This window comes from Gavialis gangeticus, unplaced genomic scaffold (assembly GCF_001723915.1).
Source record: "Gavialis gangeticus isolate Ggan-Ray unplaced genomic scaffold, GavGan_comp1, whole genome shotgun sequence".
NCBI lineage: Eukaryota > Metazoa > Chordata > Crocodylia > Gavialidae > Gavialis > Gavialis gangeticus.
The window spans coordinates 18,798,813-18,818,080 of record NW_017729014.1 but is presented as its reverse complement, the minus strand read 5'-3'; the positions used below and the strand labels follow the sequence as shown (position 1 = coordinate 18,818,080).

The following is a 19,268-nucleotide window of genomic DNA, read 5'->3' as shown; positions in this document are numbered from 1 at the left end:
GGCAGAGATAAGAGTCATTTTCTTCTCGGGGTGTCTCCAGCTTTGTCAAGCTGTGCCTGCATTCCTTCTCTTCCTGCTTCTTAGGTGATTGTCCTTAATCGTATCTCTGCCATTCAGATCATTTCCAGCGGCTGGGTCACGTTCCACGGCAAGACCGCGCAATAGCAGTGGATTGGATGTCCAGGCCCAGGAAGATCAATAGTTGGACACTGAGTGTCCTGGTGCATTTAACTCTCAAAAGAGCTCAATCAGAGCTCTTCACTGCTGGTGGGTGGTCCTGCACCGCCAAGGCATAGGCCTAGTTGTATCCTGACAAAGGTGCGGACAGAGCCCACCAAGTAACATAGTAGCCCCAACTAACTGGGGGGGATAATGGGGATAGGAACAACTGAATATGGGGGACAAAAAATGACAAAAGGGACATGCATGTCGACTAAAGATTCAAAAGACAGCCAAGGCATAGGTGTGCACTGAACCTACGTCCAAGGAAAAGGATGATCTCAGGGGAAAAATGCAGGGCTAGGAGTCAGGACATGTGGGGCTTAGCCCTGACTCTCCTGTGGCTGCCTTGGTGACTTTGCTCAGTCGCTTTCCTTGCCTCTGCCGACACTTCCAAGTGTAAAGGATTGCCGTGAGACTGAAGCCATTAATGCTTGTATATTGTGTTGAGGTCCTTGGGCAGAAGACTGTAGGGAAGAAGGGGACCAGTATATTCTCCTTTCTCACAAATGCTACTGTGATGTCACATGAAAACATACAACTATTCTCTGTCTGTCTCTTTTCATCTTTGTGAATTTCTTTAGCATCCTTCCCCCCAGAAGCTGCTCCGGTGGTTTAATATAATGCAGAGCGGTTGCCTGAAGGGAAAGGCAGCGCAGCACACTAAACAAGAGGGTGTATGAATGATGCACATGGCCTACCTGTGAAGCACACCTTTACAGGAGGAGAGACCTGCTTGAGGGCAGTGGGGATGACTGAATGATACACTGCACTGATTTGCCTTGGAGGGATTTGTCAGGGAAATGATCCGGGGGAGGCAGAAAAGGTAAGCCACACACGGCTGCAGGCCAAGGTAAACAGCATATTGTGCTATATTCAGTGAATGAATAATGCAAACCCCAGAGAAGTCAAGCGAGGAGAAGGAGTGTAGCAGCCTGGGGTGGGAAAGCACTGAGTGCTTGCTGAAAGCCAGGAGTTAAGTAGTTTAGAGCAAACTTACTGTGGAACGGGTGTTTCTCTGAGGCTTCCCATCCAAATCCATTATGGCATGGTCCTGCAGGGCAGGGAGAAGTAGATGTGGCATAGTTCAGTGTCTTTGACCCCTGTCAAGCTTCAAACCCCCTCCCCTTTCTAGGTTTCAGCCTTTCAGCTCCTGGGACATGGGAATCCTGTGATGCTCCTGCTCTCTGAGGTCCAGTCCCCTGTTTATCGACCATGATGGCTCCACAGGCCTGACTGGACTCAGCTGCCGGGCAAGACTTCCCTTCAGGACCTGTAACCAGCATGACCACAGCGACTCAAAGCTTCTTTTCCAAACCAAGACAGTGCCTAACCTCAATCAAAGGAATAACAGCAGAACAAGCAATGCTCCCCTGGAGCTCATGCTGTCACCCACTCTTCTGAGCCCTGGGGTTTGGCATGCTTCCCTTACCCCCGTGTCCCTCTGCCAGGCTCCAGGGCTCACGTTTTTATCTACTGATTTCAGTTATCCTACCTCAGTTCCTCCCTACCCCTGCCAAGCCAGAGCTATTGAATCCTAGGGTCATAAAGTTGGATGGGACTTTAAGGGTCTTCTTGTGCTTAGCAGGGTCAGAGGTACAGTTCAGAGGGACAGTGGCTGGTCTTTGTCCCTTGATGCAGCGAAGAATGGAGCTCTCTGAAGCTGATGGCCTCTCCTACGGCCCGATTCTGCTGGATTTAACCCTGCCAATGCTGCGGTAACAAAGGAATAGCTGAACTGCTATAAAACACTACAATTCTCTTCCACATCCTTCATGATACACACAAGCCATCTGCACCGTGCCTGGCAGTCATGAAAAATAGCAGGCAAAAAGCTGTGGAGACGGCGCCTGCAGGGAGCCATTCTCCGGTTCCCATCGAGTTCAGGATATATGGCAGTGCAGGTAATCCCGCTGCCCACATCCTAAGGAGGAGGCTGCTGCGATGAAGCAAGTGCCGTGGAGGGCAATGAAAATGATTGAGGGTTACGTGGGCGTGAGTTATGGAGTGAAGTCAGCCAGGCTCAGTTACTGCAGCTTTGGAAAGGAAAGGGGGAAGCAAGGAAGAAAGAAAGGGAAGGAACGGTCTTCTATGAAGGAGCCCTGAGGCTGGAGGTAACATGAAGGCAGCCCAGGACCCTGCCCATGGAGACCCAAGTTATTCAAACACAAGAGATGCTTGGTCCATGCTGGTGTATTTGCAGGGGAAGTGCTGGTATATTTGCAGAGGTGAAGTGCCCCACACTCTGGGGTGGAGGGCATGGGTCATGCTGCAACTGGGACTGGCAACAACTTTCAGGGGCTCCCAACATGGCAGGCAGCAACGGCTGTCAACAAGCCAGTGGCCTTGCAGGCATTTAGCATCCAGGGTCTTCAGCTTTGCAGGTAACAGCCTCTGCGTGCTTTTTCTTGGACTGCACTGGCAGCGTGACAGTCCTGGATTGCAGAAGTGCCCTGTGCCCTCCAGAGGATCCATCACTAATCCTGTCCCTCAAGGCATCCAACCAGATAGCTGCACACCAGGGACTTTACAAGCTACGTTGGCAAATTAGTCACTCAGAGACCGTAATGAGGAGTGAGTTATAGAAACACCGGCAGAGAAATTGGCCTGAATTGAAAAATTGCTTCTGTGCCTCAGATGCATTATAAATTCAGGCAGGGAGTTGGCTCCTGATTTTTCTCTTTTGTAATGAATTTCACCTAGCTCGGGTCAGGGACCCAGCCAAGAATAGATCCCAAAAGGCCTGGATCTTGGACCCTTGTTCTCACCACCAGCCTCTCCTATGTCTAAGTTTAAAGCCCCTCCATCATGATATCAGTGCTGAACCCCTGTGCAGCGAGGATCTGGCTGGGCTGCTCTCCGAACGTGACATTCGGCTGCAACATTTCACTCCCACTGCATGTTGTGTCCTGAAATTCTCCTTCCTTTGACATCAGTGATGACACTAGATGCAGGAGCGAAATGTGGTGACGAATATAGCCCTATGGGAGAAGTCACAACAAGGCTGGAAAGTCACTCGTTGTTCCTTTGCTCTGCTTCTGCACCTTTCTCCATTCAGTTCGAAGGAGGGGGGAACATTTGGTCTCATGCCGATGCCTGGAATAGAGACTTCAGCATGGTGTGCATGCAGGCAGTGGGGAAGACAAGCCTATCGCTGCTTATCAGCTGCAGAAGACATGGCTTTGCAGAACTGAGCCACCACCAATCTCACCCTGACAAGCAGCTTTCTGAGCCTGCCACACTGGGTGACAGGATAGCAGAGTATGGCAAAGTGGTGACTCGGGAACATGTCTCGAGCCAGCCACAGATTTCTGTACGCTTATGACTTTATTGGTTAAAGCTCTGAGTAAACTGATTGGGACACTGGATTTTTGCTCTATCAGTGCCTCTTCTGGGGTCAAAAAGCCTTTCTCAGCAGCAGAGTTTGGGAGCTGGTGCCTTTGGCTTTGGAGGTTTTGAAAGCATTTCTATTTTAAAGCTGGAGTTTGGTTTGTGTTTTTCAACCTGGCTTTGGCTGAAGGACATTACTTGAAAGCTGGTGACTGGGCTTGCTGTGAGGCCTCAGCTGTAGCCTGGCTTTGCAGTGCTTCTGGCTGCAAGCTTTTCTTTAAAGGCAATGGCCTAAAATGAATTAGTGATGTCATGGCTGCCAAACTCAAGATGCTTCAAAGGGAGCTTGTGCTGAGAACATGTTGAGCCCCCGGCCCCCTGTAGACAACCCCTTGGGGTTTCCGAGGTTGGGCATCCGAAATAGTTCTTGGGCTTCTGAAAATTTTAATCTGGCCACTACTAAATGCAGTATCTGGGCTTGTTCCCCACTTCTTAGGTACCTCCTGGAGCTCCATTTCTACATTATCTGAGTGCATCCTAAACTTGCATGGTTTTAATCTCAGAACATCTGCATGAGACAGGGGTCTGCTATTAACTCCATTAAAGATATGAGGATCCAAAACACTACAGAGCTGTGGCTAATAATGACTTGAATTATGCGTGCTCAGTGGCCTGATCCTAAAGCAGAGGCTTCATGACCTGCCTCAGAGCAGCAGCTCATGGTCCAAAGAGGCCAGAAGGAAATGTCTTGCCATGTATCTGCACCATATCTAAGTGCACCTACGTATTTTATCTTCTTCTGAAGCATTGGGTAGCAGGCACTCCTGCAGGTTATTTAGAGGGTTTGAAGGGCTCAGACACCTCAGTGATGCAACCCATATGAATGTCCTGATAGGAAGATCTAATCTAGCAGATGGGATGCTTTTGAGAGCCTAGAGGCACTGTAAAGTATGAACCTGTGCCAACCGCTCTTTCTTACCATATCATCTTCCGGCTGTTTGGCTTTTCTTTAAAAAGCACCTGTTCTACAAGGAGCATTTTTCAATGCAAGTTGCCTAGGACCTGCTGTGATGTTCCCTGCCGCATTTTGGAAGTGGTGCATTGATTATTTTGCTCAAAAGCATGTTCCATTAATGAGGTTATTTAACAGGGGGAAATATGCAGTAAAATGAAAGGAATGCTTCTTGCTAATGGCTGGTGTGAGGGATATAACATCATGCCTTGCTATCCACAAACTATTTTAGTGCACTTAGTCCATTCCTGCCAGGGATATAAAGAGATCTGGGATTTCCTGGCATGTTCATCAGGGGGCAATATAGAGAGACCCCAAGAATGAGTAGCAGAATGCAATCCTGTCTGTGGGAAAGGCTAAATTCTTCTCCCCAGTGCACACAGGCAATCCTGCCCCCGCCGCTTTCTGGGGAGAATATTAGGGTCAAGGCAAATGTGGAACAAACCCCAGAGGTTTCAGAATTCCCTCTTCAAAAGTTCAGATGCCTTGTGGGATGCTGATCTGGCCATGCCAAGCCTCCAAGTGTGCAAAACAAGGCTGGAAACCTAAGAACTGGCTGTCGCACAAGATTTGTGACACATGAAACAGCCTCTCTCCCAATGGATCCAAACAAGAAGGTCCTATTCAGTTTCCATCCTCAAGACAAAGGAAGGCCCGTGACAGGCTTGGGTGGTGTCTTGTTCTAGCTGGACACAGTCAGCTTTCTTTATCAGCACTCTGCCCTATGCATCTTAAGGCTGAATTTTGGCTGATCTTTTTAAAGCCGACGAGGGGATTTTTCCGTGTGTGCCCATCAATGCTTTTTTTTAACTTGGGTCGTGTTTCTGATTTAGTGCAGAGGGACCATTGCAAATCCATTTCTAACACAAGGTTCTCAAAGCCCAGCTTATATTGAGTTAAGCTGCATCCTATCCCCTGTTTGGAAGGTCGGTATTAGACTCATTTTACTACCTGGGGAAACTGAGGCCCAGGCTATTGCAGGGCTGATGTTCAGAGGTGGGGAGTATCTGCAGCTCCCCTTGTCTTTGATGGGAGTTGCCAGTGGTGCATAGCTCTGGACACAAGACTATCCTGAGCAGTAGAGCCAATGGTTGGCACTGAAATGAAATAGTAGCTAGATGCCCTGACTTCTGGGTCTGTTCTGTAAGCACCAAACCAAGGAGGTTGACTGGCAAGGATTCCCTGGTGCATGTGTTTTCTATACACACAGGAAATCCATGTAGACATCATGCTTCCCCTGCCTACCTGGCTAACAGCATCGCACTCTGCTCACATTTTGGCTTCAGAAGGACTCCAATGCAGCTAATAAACAGAGCTTGGCCTCCTTTTTCCTCCTGCAATAAAGCTCTAAGCTTTGCAATAAATTTGTCAGCTTTGTAATGGCTACGTCGTTTTTATTGCTCGTTTGTGCTGGTATCATCTTCCACGTCTCCTGGGGGCTGGGCGGGGAGAGAGCCGTACAACAACAGCGCTGCTTTAATAAAGCCATTGCTGCAGTAAATCGAATAATTTCAGTCACGCAGGACAGCCCCCATTCATCCTTCAGCAGCCCTCTGCAGTCATAAGTCAGGCAAGAGGACACAGAGGCCTGGGACCAGGGACATGCCAAGGTGCTTCTGGACACGGAGCGAGTTGAAGGATCTTCCTGGAGTGGCTCTGGAGATCTGGATGCCAACCCCGAGCAAGGAGTAATGCAGCCAGCTGATGGGACTCATTGACCTTCTGCCATCACCATCGCACCTGAACCCTCGTCCCCAGCTGATGCTGACATGACAAGTCACCTTCTTCCTGGCAGACTCTGGTGAAGGGCTCGGGGGAAGGCCGAAGTTGTCTGATTTATTGCCCCGCTGGGTCTCTTCGTTTCCTGCCCATGATTAACTTTATGGGGCTGAGTCCTCATTGTTATGTGATTATTTGAATCACCTCCCAGCATGCCCAGAGCTCCCCTTGGGCAATATGGGTTTTGCGTGTTTACACTCAAATAGCTAAATAAAAGAAATAATATAATTCACAGATGGGCACGGCTGCCCACCGCGCGGGCGCTGAGGCAGGCTCCTTCATGGTGTTACTCTGTGGGCCAGCCCAGTTATCTCTCTGCCCCCAGCTTTGTTCCCTCTCCAAATGTCCCACCCGTCTTTGCTCTGCCCTGTCTCGGGCACAGGCTTTCTCACCGCCTGGCTCTTCCTGCCTTTCACTTTCCCCAGCCCTCTCCCCTGACAGTGTTTGCCCTGATTCGTTCTAGAGCACCAGTTTCTGAGTTGCTCGCCAATGTTGAGTCCCTGGGCCTGGTTTTCAGTCTAAGTCGTGGGAATTTTGGGGCGCTCGGTCCCTCAGGAAATCAGGCTTAGGGCGTCTCAGAGAAATGACCAGTGCAAAGCTCCTTCTGGGCCCACCAGAGCCAGAACAACCAGCTCTTCTCCCTCACCTGCCCTTATACTCAGGCCTCAAATAATCACCAGGCTGACAATACAGATAAAGAAAGGCATTGTGAATACTTAGCACTGCCTGAATGTCCCTAAATGGGCTCAAGCCTAAATAGGGGCTGCCATACCGAAGATCCAGATCCCTGCCAATGGAGGGGAAAAGATGATATTTACTGGAAACAGAAGTTTCTTCAGTGGCTCCAGTCCCAGTCGACAGAGACCTTGCTTTAAGACAGCATCCATGGGCACAAAAACACTAGGTCTGGGACAGAAGTTTCATAAGCTGGCTTGGCCTAAATCAGGTAAGCCTGATACTACATTCAACCAGGTTTATCTTAAACTAGTTTCAGTCATTTTGAAACTGGCTGGTGGGCACTAAACTTCTGTTCTGTTATAGGTTTAAATTAGTTTCTGATCACTTAAACCAGTTTATGTGTAACGTCTGTCCCTAGCCTTTGAATAAGTGCTTCGCTACTAACCCATGCATCAACCCCACTGCAAGTATTTCTTTCCTTTAGGGAACCAAGTTCAGTGTTCAAGGTCCTGAGATGATAATGTCTAAAGGGGAAAGCCTGGCCCCACTGAAACAAATGACAAGGCTCCCAGTCACCGATGGGATCACAACCCAGCCCTGTTCATCTCCACTGGAGTCCCCCTTTGGCCCGGCCTCTGAGCCATATGTAACCTGGCCTCTGAGCTGTACAACTACTACTTCCAGTAGGGATGAATAACTGGAATGGAGGCCATCAGACTCATTTCAAGCAGTCACTAAAGGCACAGCTGTCAGTCTCCAGATTTGAGTGGAGGGGGAAGGAAAACAGAGACACATCACACGGAGGAGGAAGAGGACACAGAGTAAACTTATGGAAGAACCAGGACTAGGGTTCAGGTTACTTGCCCCACCACTGGAGCTGAACAATATCCAATGCTTCTGCTGCTGACATTAGCTGCAATGCACTTACTTGGCAGCGCTGCAGAGCCGCCGTGTAGCAGGGAAAGTGGGTGGACAGACCGTGACTCCACTCTGCAAGTGCTATCCCTGGGCCCAGGTAGCAGCCCCTGGGGTGCCCTGCCTTGTGATCTGAAGAATTATGGTTTGTTTTCTCCGGCTCAGAAGAGCAATGGCCGGTCTGAGCCTGGGAGCATGTCTGCAGTATTTCTAGGCTCTGAGAGCTCTCTAAAAACTCAACCCATCTCTCAAGCCTGACTCCACTCAGCCTCCCCCTGCCAGGCCCAGGAGGCTGCACGTGAGAACAGCTTCTGGCACAAACGTCGCACTGAGCTCATCCCTGGGATGACATTGTGCCTCGGAGGGAGTTTGCTCCCCCAGTCGCTGCATCTGCAGAGTCAGGTCCTTCAGAGCCAGCGAGGCTTCACAAAGGGCCCCTTTGACTTGGGACACTGAGGATTATTCATATCTTCCCTTCACACTGCTGGGGAGAGGTGCTGGAGTGACAGCCCTTGGACTGAAGCCCTCTGTTTCTCTACACGCCAGAGAGAAGCGAGAGAGAAAGCTTATTAACAATACCCCACTGACCAGAGCCCTTGCCTGCAGCAACTCCTTCTGCTGCTGCATTTACCTGCCAAAAGCCACCGGCAGAAACCTGCAGAGCCACCAAATTGGCTGCGTGGCAGCTGGGATGTCACTGATCTGCCACTCCAAAGTATGTTGAACTGAGCCGAGATGCAGGTCAGCAGTAGTACCCAGTGCAGGTTTATTTGTTCAATGCAAGGTGGAAAATCAAGATGGGGGGCTGGTGCCCTCCTCAGGGTGACTGTTTGGCCAAGAAGAAGGCAGAGGTGACACCGTAGGACGGTCTGTTGAAGACACCGAATGAGAGTCTGGAGCGTCAGTGAATAAATACACCTGGAACTCTTGGATTTAGGCTCGGCGGCTGGCTCTGATGCATCTCAATTGTTAAAACTGCTCAGGGAATGACCCTGATCCAATTTGCCATGTCTTAACATAATCCCACGTGACCTTAAACCTCGTGATACACAATGTGATGGCAGCTGGCCAGAGACCTGCTTTGATGTGATGTAACCCGACCTGAAGCGAGAGAAAGTTGTGTCCTAACATTAAGACGCCTGGTATAATGTCATGGCAGATTGTGACCTGGACCTCTTCTCTGACATTTTCCAGTCTGCTCCTGTCTGTGGTATTACCCACTCTGTTCCACTACAGTCCCTGAGGGGTGTAAAGAAGTACTATTGTTGTTATCTAGACATTTTTTAAAAGAAACTAGTTCCCTATCCCCCAAGCCCAGGAAAGAAACGATGAGGAAATGGCAGGCAATAAAATCAGCATCAGAAGGAACTAATGGCACCGATATGAAATCTCCAAAGGATGAAAAACAGGCCAGCTCTCACTTAGTATCCAAGTAGTGTTGTGCAGCATGCCATAAACCCAGCAAAGGGAGCTGTACCTCGCATCCATTAAAAAATTGGATAGCAAGATAGCTAATTTGTGCTTAGCTCTCACTGAAAAGGCAGTGCAGTCATTGTCTTGCATCTTCTTCTGAAGGAGCTGCCATGCACAGTGCTGGGGGTTGGGGACCTGAGCCATCGCGAGTGGCTTCCAGGGTCCTGCTCCATGCCCTAGCCCACACCTCTGGCTGCACACCAGGGGCTGCAGACCCGAGCTGCCCCATACAGCTCCCAGGGTCTGGATGCCGTGCACCGTGCTGCACACCGAGAGCCTGGCTGCTGGAGTTGTCCCCTGCTTCCCGCCGCCGCTGGAAGTCTTCAGGGGCTCTTCCAGGCTCCTGCTTCACCCTGCTGAGCAGCTCTTCCCGCTCTTCTCTTCATTCCTCGGCATGTCTGCTACGTGCTGGGTGCGCTGTCCTTTTATTCTCTCTGGAGGCCCTGCCCCAAGGTCTGCCAGACCTGCAAGGTGCAGTTCTCAATCAGGTCCAGGGCTCTTCACCCCCCTCCCTCCATGGGCAGGGGCAGGGCAACCTCTCCTCCATCACCTCCTGATCGGTGGGAAAGTCCCACCAATGGCTTGAAGCCCTTTCCAGCCGGCAAGCCAGGCTGCTATTGGCATGCCCACCACGTATCTATCTATCTATCTATCTAGATATAGATCTCTCTCTATACAGATCTCTAGATAGATAGATAGATAGATACATCTATATCTGTGTGTGTGTGTTTGTGTGTGTGTGTGTATTTATGTCTCTTGGGAGTATCCAAACTTCCCTATGAAAACAGTCTATCCCATAAGGGTATGGATATATGAACAAATTACCATGAACAAATGACAATATGAATCATCCCCTGTGGTCCACAGGAGAAAAGAGGACAGGGCATTACCACGTGTCAGCTGCTCCAGAATAACTGTCACATGTGTGCTCTTACCCCATGGTAAATGGAAACTAAGACACAGTCTCTTCACCCTCAATAAAATCTACTCTGTTGCTTGACAGGAGTGTTTTCTGCCTTGCTTTCCTTCGATGGGAGGGGAGTAGGGGATCTCGGCTGAGTCCCGAGGCTTCAGCCCCATGGGTCTTGGGGATGCTCATGTGCTTGCCTCCCTGTTTCTGGCAGTGGGGCTGCTGTGCACTGGCTGGGTGCCCCTGAAGCTGCCCAGTTTAGCAGCCATGGAGGGAGACTCAGAAAGGTGTGACAAAGCTCTGAGCTGACCATCCTGGCTCTCATCAGGCAGAGACCAGAGAGCCAAACATCCCATCTCATCCACTGAGTACCACTACTGAGGGTGGAGTTATCTCAGTATGATGTATTGAAATACTGGGAAAGCCCTCCTGGTAAGTCATCAAGGGATAAAAGCAAGGGTAGGGCAAATGCACAGTGGCCTTGCCAGGGGAAGAGCCGATGCTGCAGCCAGAGCTCACACGCCTGCCTGGGCTAGTGCTTATGCACTCCCTGTTTTGCTGTGGTTCTGTATGCAACAGTCGCTTAATCATAGATTGTGCATTGCTATTAGTTCGTATTTAGCTTGCAGGAGCTTCTAAACCATGCAGGGGTGTTGTCACTGCCTGGAAGATCTCGGACTGTCCATAGAGCTCCACGCAAGCGTCTCTTTTCCCTCCCTTCGTACACGCTCTTCTCCGTCTCGCTGTTCTCCATCTCGCACTTCCTATGCTTTGGAGGTACGAAAGGGATCTGGTCTTGGGTCCCCCTCTGGAGCTGACAATCCTGGCCAGAAAAAAACCTGTCCCAATGAAAGACTTGAATGAGTAGGGATGCTGAGCAGAAAGGATTATTCTTGGGATGTAAATGCAGAGGATCCTCAGAGAGAAGGGAGACAATACACCCAAGCCCTGCTTTTGCTTTGATTCTTGAAAGCACCCGACAGTGCAAAAAACGCCCCCACAGGGTCAGGCCCTCGAGTGGTGACTGCCCTTGTGTTCAATGCAGTTGCACTAGCCGAAAGGCTGGCATCGATGCCTGCCCTGAGGATGAGCTCGGATCTCAGCAGGAGAGATGAAAGCCCCTGGCAGAACTGCCAGGTAGCCAAGGTGCAGAGGGAGAGGGAGAGGGAGAGGGAGAGGGAGAGGGAGAAGGCTCGTCTTAGATGCAAACCATCCAGGCCTCTGCATTGTGGTCGTGTCCAGAGACCACAGTGTGGGATCGAGGCCCCACTGTGCTAGGCACAGTCTCCAGTAACAGAGGCAGTCTCTGCCCCAGAGAATATACAGCCTGAAACAGATGGGGGGGAGACAGCTGCTGGGTTTTTCCATGCTGCTGACCAGTGAGTTCTCGCTGTTAAGGTCTCCGTGGTAAGATGCTCCTTCAATGAGCATCTTTCACAGCAGTCAAGACCAATGGTGATGGATGGACGGGGTCAGAGTCTGGGAGACCTTCAGCTTGCAGAGAACTTGGAGCGACCTAGGATGCCTGATGTTTCATGTTGCTTTATTGACGACTGCTTGGGAGATGAATGAGGCAGATGATGGGTTTTTTTCGGCCTTGCCAGTCTTTCAAGTGCAAATCTCATTAGTCGAAATTCATTACTGCTTGTAAAGCCCTTTCTGATCCACGGCTGAAATGCACAACCCAAAGGGCAGCAGAGAGTGATTCATCTGTTATCATGACACAGGTTTGATCTCAGGCCTTGGTTTCCTCTATTTGATCTTGGGAAAGCACGGCCCAGGCACAGAGGGCCTGCTCCTGCTCTCATTCACCTCGGATAACAAGCAGTACCAAAGCAGTGAATAGCTTAACCGCAGCATTGGTATGATCAAAAATGTGACTAATTGCTTCCAGGCTTTTTGAGCCAGCTTGAGGCTGGGTTACATTGACCCACTGAAAGCCAGAGCCACAAAGCACCCCCCGAAGCCTAAAGAAAAATGCATGTTGTGAGCACCAGAGTCCTTTCACATTCACTTTCCTTCCCCAAGGCTAAAAACAGATTGCATTTGGCAGAGGAAAAAAAGCCTTTTATACTGGGATCCTACAGATGTACAAGCCTGTTGTCCTACTTTAAGTACCTGTCAAGTATATGAGATAGCATTTACCCTCATTTGGGGGGATGCTAATTCGAGTTAATTTAATTGCCTTTCAAGCTGCATGTGTAAAGGACTGTCCCCTGCCTGTTTTGACCCCAGTCAGAGCCTCCCACAATCAGACCTGGAGAAACTCCACTGATTTGACCCTAAGGTGCAGCCAGAGGCTATGTTTCCTTGGGACACATTTGGGTACATTTGTGTATTGGCTTCATTTGGATACAGATCTCATCTGCATTTTTAACATAACAGATCATTTCTGAGTTAGGAAAAGAGGCAGAGAGAGATGGAGACAGAGAGAGAGGGATGGGCAGACAGATTAGATTAAGTCCTCTATTTGAAGCATCTGTGGAGCTGCCAGGCTGGAAAATGTCTGAGAGGTCACATTTTCTCTACAAACTCTGCCTTTGGTTCACCGAAGCAAAAGAGAGGAAGACATTTCCCTTGTTACCAGCATTTTGGTGCAGAAGAGAGTGACTGTAGACCGTGGTCTCTGGCTGTCATGCAGTGTTGCTAGTCCCCGCTGGAAGAGCACCGACAGGATGTTTGGTCCCGTGGACCCAGAAGCATTTATTAACACACACGTCACGAGTTTCCTTGGCCTCTCTACAGCAAAGGTCTCTTCACACGCCGCTGCTACTTTGTGCTCCGCAGAGTCCGGCGTCCACGCGATGAGTCCGGGGAACGGAGAGCGGTGTGGAAGTGACATCTCATTCCTGTCGCCCGCTGGCTGGTAAAAGCCTTCCAGGCACGATCAAATGCGTGCAATCCAATATGCGTGTCTGGAAGTTTTTGTGCACGGGCATGAACAGCCAGAGCTCATCACGCCGACTCCAAACGCACCCCTGGGCTGCCTTCGCAAGGCACGGTGATTTCTGAGACAGCAGAAGCCATGGAAAATGGATTCTCTAGTCCACCTACCTCCCTTGCACTAAACCCCAGGAGCCCCTGGTGACGTGAAGTGGCAATAAGATTAGCCACCAGTAATGGGGAAATGCTAGTTCTGCCTTTCCTGCCACGATGCTGCCGAGCATGTCACAAGGCTTCGAGTCCAGGCCCTCCAAGCACTCTGCTAATGGGACGAGCTCCCCCGGGGAGACGCTCTCGTGCCTGCGTTACACAAGGGAAAACTCAAGTGAATGAGGTCAAGCAGCTGCCCTGACCCTCATCAGAAGAGTGGGGACAAGGACACAAGCAGGGGGGGAAACACTAATTGTTTTTTGTGGGGAATTGTGAAAAAAACCCCAAACGGACGCTTTTAAAACCCCTGTTAACATTTTCTGGGGATTTTGCTTGTTTTCTCTGAAATTCTTCCAGGAAACAAAACTCCCAATCAATGTTTCTGGGGACCAACCTTTAGTTTTGTTTAATGGCCAATGTTTTCTGGCTCTCGGCTGCAACATCCCCCTCCTACCCTCACCCTTCCCTCCGGCTCCCTCCTTCTGGGTGCTCTCCTCGGTGCCAGTCCCTCCCGGTTTGTATGTGTTGGATCCGTTTGAACAGGGATTGTCAGTGGTCGATGGAAATTCCCGTCCCACTCCCTGGGCACTTGAGGCCCTGACTTGAGGCAGCACTGGCTTTGTAGCCCAAACATGGAGTCCAGCCCCGGCTTGTAGGAACAGACCCTGTCCTCCTCTCACCTGTTTCTCCTGGCTTGGATCCCGGAGAAAACACTCCTCTCCTCTCCTCTCCCTCTGCTCCTCACTGGGTTAATGTCCATGCAAGAACAAGGCAGTGCCGCTGGGAGTCTCTCGGGCCACCGGGCACGTCAGGGTGCCAGGGAAGGAATGTCATTCTTCTGTCCCAGGCAGGTGCGGATCCCAGCAGAGCGGAGACCCAGAGAAACGGGACAAGTCAAAGCACTTCCCCAGCCTTGCAATGACGCAGCAAGTTTCTGTGCAGAACTTTTAATTTTCCCCTTCGTTGGAGACCACTTGTCAAATACTTTGTACTGCAAACTGTGACCTACTTTATGCGATTGCTACTGTCTGGCTGGGATGTTTTCTGCTCATGTAAGTCCTGCCTATCCTACTATTTTATCCCCAAGAAATATAATACAGCATTCATTAATGCATGGTAAGGGCCTAGTCATTCAACCTGCCAATGGAGCACTGTGTAGGTCTGGTCTACCTGGGAAAGTTATTCAGTATAAGGCAAGGTGTGAATTTAAATGGCATATAGTTATATCAGTATAACCTGCACCTGATATTCTTGTTGCATATTAAGGGAGGAGGTGGAGCAGTGTAGGATAAAGCACTGGTCTTGGATGGAAGAGATCTGGATTCAAGTCCTTGCTCTGGCACTGTTCTGCTAGGCAATCCTGGAGAAGTCACTTTACCCACCTGCGCCTCAGTTTCCCTATCTGTTAAATGGGAGTAATGATACTGGCATCCTTTATAAAGCACTATGGGTTCTGCTAATGAAAAACGCTGTAGAAGAGCTGGCTAATATTACATAACATCTGCTATATCACTATAAGTAATGGATATGGAATAATAACGATGACGACGATGATGATATGTTTTAAGGTGTACGACTTAAGTAGGGGTTTAAGTTAGCCCAAAAAAGCTACTGTGGTGGGGAAGGAAAGTGGTGCACCTGCTCACTGTTTGCACAGCGGACAAGCTCTTAACCACCCACTGCAGGTCCATCTTGCAGCTCAGGATGCATCAACTTTGGAAAAGCAGCCATAAATAAAACCATGCCCAACGGGGTTTCTTGCAAAAGCCTCCCAACGAGACTGGCGCGCGTTTCACTTTCCTTGCGGATCATTCTGCTAAATTATGCATTCGCCCAGCATATGGTTTTTAATTTCCTGGGAGGGATATTAGCTAGGGCAACTGGCAGGGTTTCTTATGCTTTTCATCAGACCTTTTTATTAACACACGACTAGGCTTCCCTGCCTACTTGCCCCCACCGGGTGAGTGATGTGATGGTGCCTCCGATGCTCAAAGCCACGTCTGCTCCCTGTTCAGTGCCCAGAATAGCTGCTAAAGATAATCGTACGAGTGTGAAGAGGCAGGACTCGGTGCTTGACACACGATGGATGAATGCAGCTGTACTGGAGGAGAGATGGTAAGTATACGGTGTGTGCTAGGGTGCAACAGAATCAACCAGTCTGTTCCCAGTGCAGGACTGGCAGAAGGAAGCAGTGTTTTCCAGTGGTTATGGCAGAGGGATGGCACACAGGGCTTCTGGGTTTTGTTCTCAGCTCCGTCACTGACTTTCCATGTAGAATCAGGCAACTCCTAGCCCACCAGCCTGTAAACTGGGAATGATGATAAATATCTATGATGCTCTCTGGGATATAAAGAACAGGTCCTGATCCTGATCCTGATCCTGATCCTGGAAGCAGGCAGTGGAAAGGGGTGAGTGCATGCTGTGCTGGGCACCTAGGAATAGAGGCAAAGGGTGAAAAGTGTTTGAAAAGGCACAACCTGAGTATTTGGTGACTTCTCTGAAGGTTTCTTGGCAATGAAGGGTTAAACCCCTTTGCTGCAGGAAGGCTTGGGCAGTGCCATCTTGGCTGCAAGACAACATCTCTCTCCCTAGTCCCATTGCTCACCGACTCTCCCACAACAGATATGATCCCTGAGCTGAATGCCTTGGGCCAAAATGACTTGCCTCCTCCTATCCACCATCACTGTGGCCTGAGCTAGCCCCTCCGAGAGAGGTGCTCTGGGAGCTAAGGGCTTGCTAGGTGCCTAAGGGCATGGACAATCAGGACTCATGGTAGAGACGATCTCTTTTATTAGACCAACAAGATTTTTTGCAAAACTCCTGTTGGTTTAATAAAACAGATCATCTCTGCTATCCTAATTGTCTTTTCCTCTAAACCAATATGGCTACAACCTGGATACCTAAGGGCATGGATGAGGTTTAGACACCTTAGGGGCTGCTGTATCTAACCCGGTGTGAGCGGCTGCTTTTACACTCTGGAAATACCTTGCTCTTTCCAAGTGATGCTCTGCAGAGCCTGCCCTACTCTGTATGGTACTCTGAGGAGAACAGGCTGTAGGGGCCTTTTCTCCTCCTCCCAAACCCCAGGTCAGGGTCCCTGCCGTTCGGGGACGAAGGAAACTGCAATGTGTCAGTGCATGGAAGCAGCCAGCCCCGCATCCCAGGAGCCCGCAGAAGCAACAGAGGAGCCTGAGCATCCTCAAAACATCCTCATCCATGGGCCTGCAGCCTTTTTTTTTTCTCTAGTGGTGACAAATGAGAGCTGTCCCTTCGGTGCAGGAGTCACCACTAGCACAGAGGGCCTTTCTTTAAGGGTTGTGAGCCCTGACCTTCAGTCTTGCTACCCCTGCCTTTACCACCGTCTTCCTACCTCCCAGCTGCAGCTCTCCTCCACCCCTCCCTTTCTCCCCCAAACAGGGTAGGGGAGCAGGGGCATCGTGGCAATGCCAGCAGCATATTGCAACCCAACTGTCTGCCTCTGTTCAAGGTCACAGGGCAAGAGGGCTCCAACAAGGCCAACTTGTCCATGCCATGTGGTGAACCAGATGGTCTTTGCTCCAGCCAGCTCATGGCTGGGCCCATCCCACAACTTTACCCATTGCAAAGCATATTGGAAGAAGCTGCTCCAGGAGAGAGCACAGCAGGTGGGCAAAGCTGGAAACCAGACCATGGCTACCTACCCTTCTCATGGGACTAATTTGTAGGGCCTGGGTTTGAAGTAGGCAGCACAAGTTGCAATATTGGTGTTTTGCCTTTAAGTCCCATAAGTCAAGTAATCACAGGAGACCCTCTACTTCCATTTGTTTAAATGAGCGTCTAGCCCTCCTGGTTGCAGAGAAAATGTTGATGATCTGAACCCTGTAGGCTCAAAACTGAAAAGCAAATTAGCACCCCTGGGTGTTGTAATTTTTTTAAAATCACTCTGATGATTTAAAGCCCATTTTTCCTGCCTGAGGCCTGACTCATGGTTTCTGAATCCTTAGCACCGGGAGCAAATCCCAACTGTTCCCCAGGGATATTTGTCAGCAGGAAGAAAGTTTCAGGGGGAAGTAAGATCCTGGAAGCTGCTCTTCCCTAGACCTACGATGTAAAAGGGCTAGAAGTCCAAGGGGCAACTTTGATACGGCTGAGAGCAGGAATTTGGCTTAACAAGTGAATACAGCCCCATTGGCTGGAACAATCCTGCTTCACAGGGGTATGAAGAGAAGATGGGAAAGACCCCAAATGCTACAATGCTCTTCGTCCGCCCCTTCTCCCAAGTGCACACAGTGGAACCGCTAGCCAAATGTGGCTGGGAATAGATCATCTTTGTTACTAGCCAGCATCCTGTTCGGTGTTCCCATAGAGCACCCATTCATCTAGGTTCACTTCTGCAAGAGGCTGTTTGTTAACTCCAGTGCCCTGGCCCAACTCCAATTTGGATAACTGCAGTTGTGTGCCTGATCTTCCTCCTACGGTTTCAATTGGATACGGTATTCTCCTTTCCTGCCTTCATCAAAATGTTGACTCTGTTTCTGTGCATCATTAAACAGCTGCTGTATTTCACCCCCGAGGCAGCCTCCTTTCAGTGCCGGGGGAAGCTAGTCTTTGGGCTCTTCAAGTTTGCAGATTGCTTTGGGATATTTTAGGCTGCAAGTTGCTAGAAAAGCCTTCACTGACATATATGTACGCACAGGCATGCATACGTCTGTATACATGTAGCCGCGGTGCTCTCAGCTGCACATGGCAGTCTGTATGCTATTCACATGAAATCATGCAGCCATATGCTCCATGAGACCCCTTAGAAACAGGGGAAGGAAGTCTCCAAGCAGCCCGTGGAGATCTAGTTACCAATATGGATCCCTTTCACATGGAGGACACATCTCTTTGCCTCTCTTCTAGCAGGCACAACCTTGATGACTGACTCTTCTGCCTCTGTAGAGGTATCCAAGAAACCAGCTTGATAAATGAAGCAGTTGGAGACAAGATGGGAACAGGAGTTATGTCCTCCAGGGGCTGCTTTGGGGTGAGCAGAGAGGCTCTGTTACACCCAGGGTAACTCAGCAGTAAGTAGCTTGTGTGTTGGGTACATCTGCTCTCTGGAGGGGAGGTTAGGAGGACTGAGTCTGATGTATATGTGGCTACTTAGAGAATGACCTCCTGGCCTGTAGCTCTGAGCGGCTCTTGACCCCGTCATTAATTTGTTCCACTCCTCTTTGCATTTCTTTTAGGCCAAGAAGAAGCCGAACAAAAGGGGAGAGAGCCGGCTACAGGTCCCTTGCTCCCGTTTTCTATCTCTTGTAGCAGCCAAGGAGAGTTGCCCAAAACTGCTGTGCAGAAGTGCAACCAGCTGTTTTTGTACCCTGGGCGGGGGTAGCGATGGCAGCAGCCACGCCAGCAGCAGTGGCCGCCACACATCTTGTGCCTCCTCTGCGGCAGTGCCCAGGCTGGGTGCCGCACCGACGCTACTGCAGGTGTGACTAGACCTCGAGGAAGCAGCCTGGCCTCATGACATCCCTCTCCATAGGCCCTGATGGAGGAAGCGTGGCACAGAGGGGGAAATGTTTGTCAAATTTCTTCTCACACGTAACATATCCAGAGGATTGGGGGCATTGTGTTTAAACAGGCAAATAAAAAAAAATGCCTTTTTGTTCCTCAGCTCAAATTTCAGGGCAGCTCTAGGGAGGAAGAGAGCAGTGTTAACCCTTTGCAGGCTACCTATATCCCCAGTGTAACTGCAGCACCCCAGGCACTAAGTTATGGTCCCACCTGTGGCAGCACTTTGTGCTATCGCCTCCTGGCTCCCTGCTGTTGTTGGAGGCAGGGAGTTTGCACCCAACATGCATTTGTCCCCCATCTCCATCACCCCCCCCCCCCCTT

The 19,268-nt window shown here is 50.0% G+C and overlaps 1 long non-coding RNA gene across 1 annotated transcript; it reads left to right on the top strand.

The window, feature by feature from the left end:
- The first annotated feature begins 810 nt into the window (after nt 1-810).
- LOC109293794 lies at nt 811-5,947 on the top strand. Its single transcript, XR_002096405.1, has 2 exons — nt 811-1,045; nt 1,355-5,947. It is a non-coding gene; the product is annotated as an uncharacterized LOC109293794 (long non-coding RNA).
- The last annotated feature ends 13,321 nt before the right edge of the window (nt 5,948-19,268 follow it).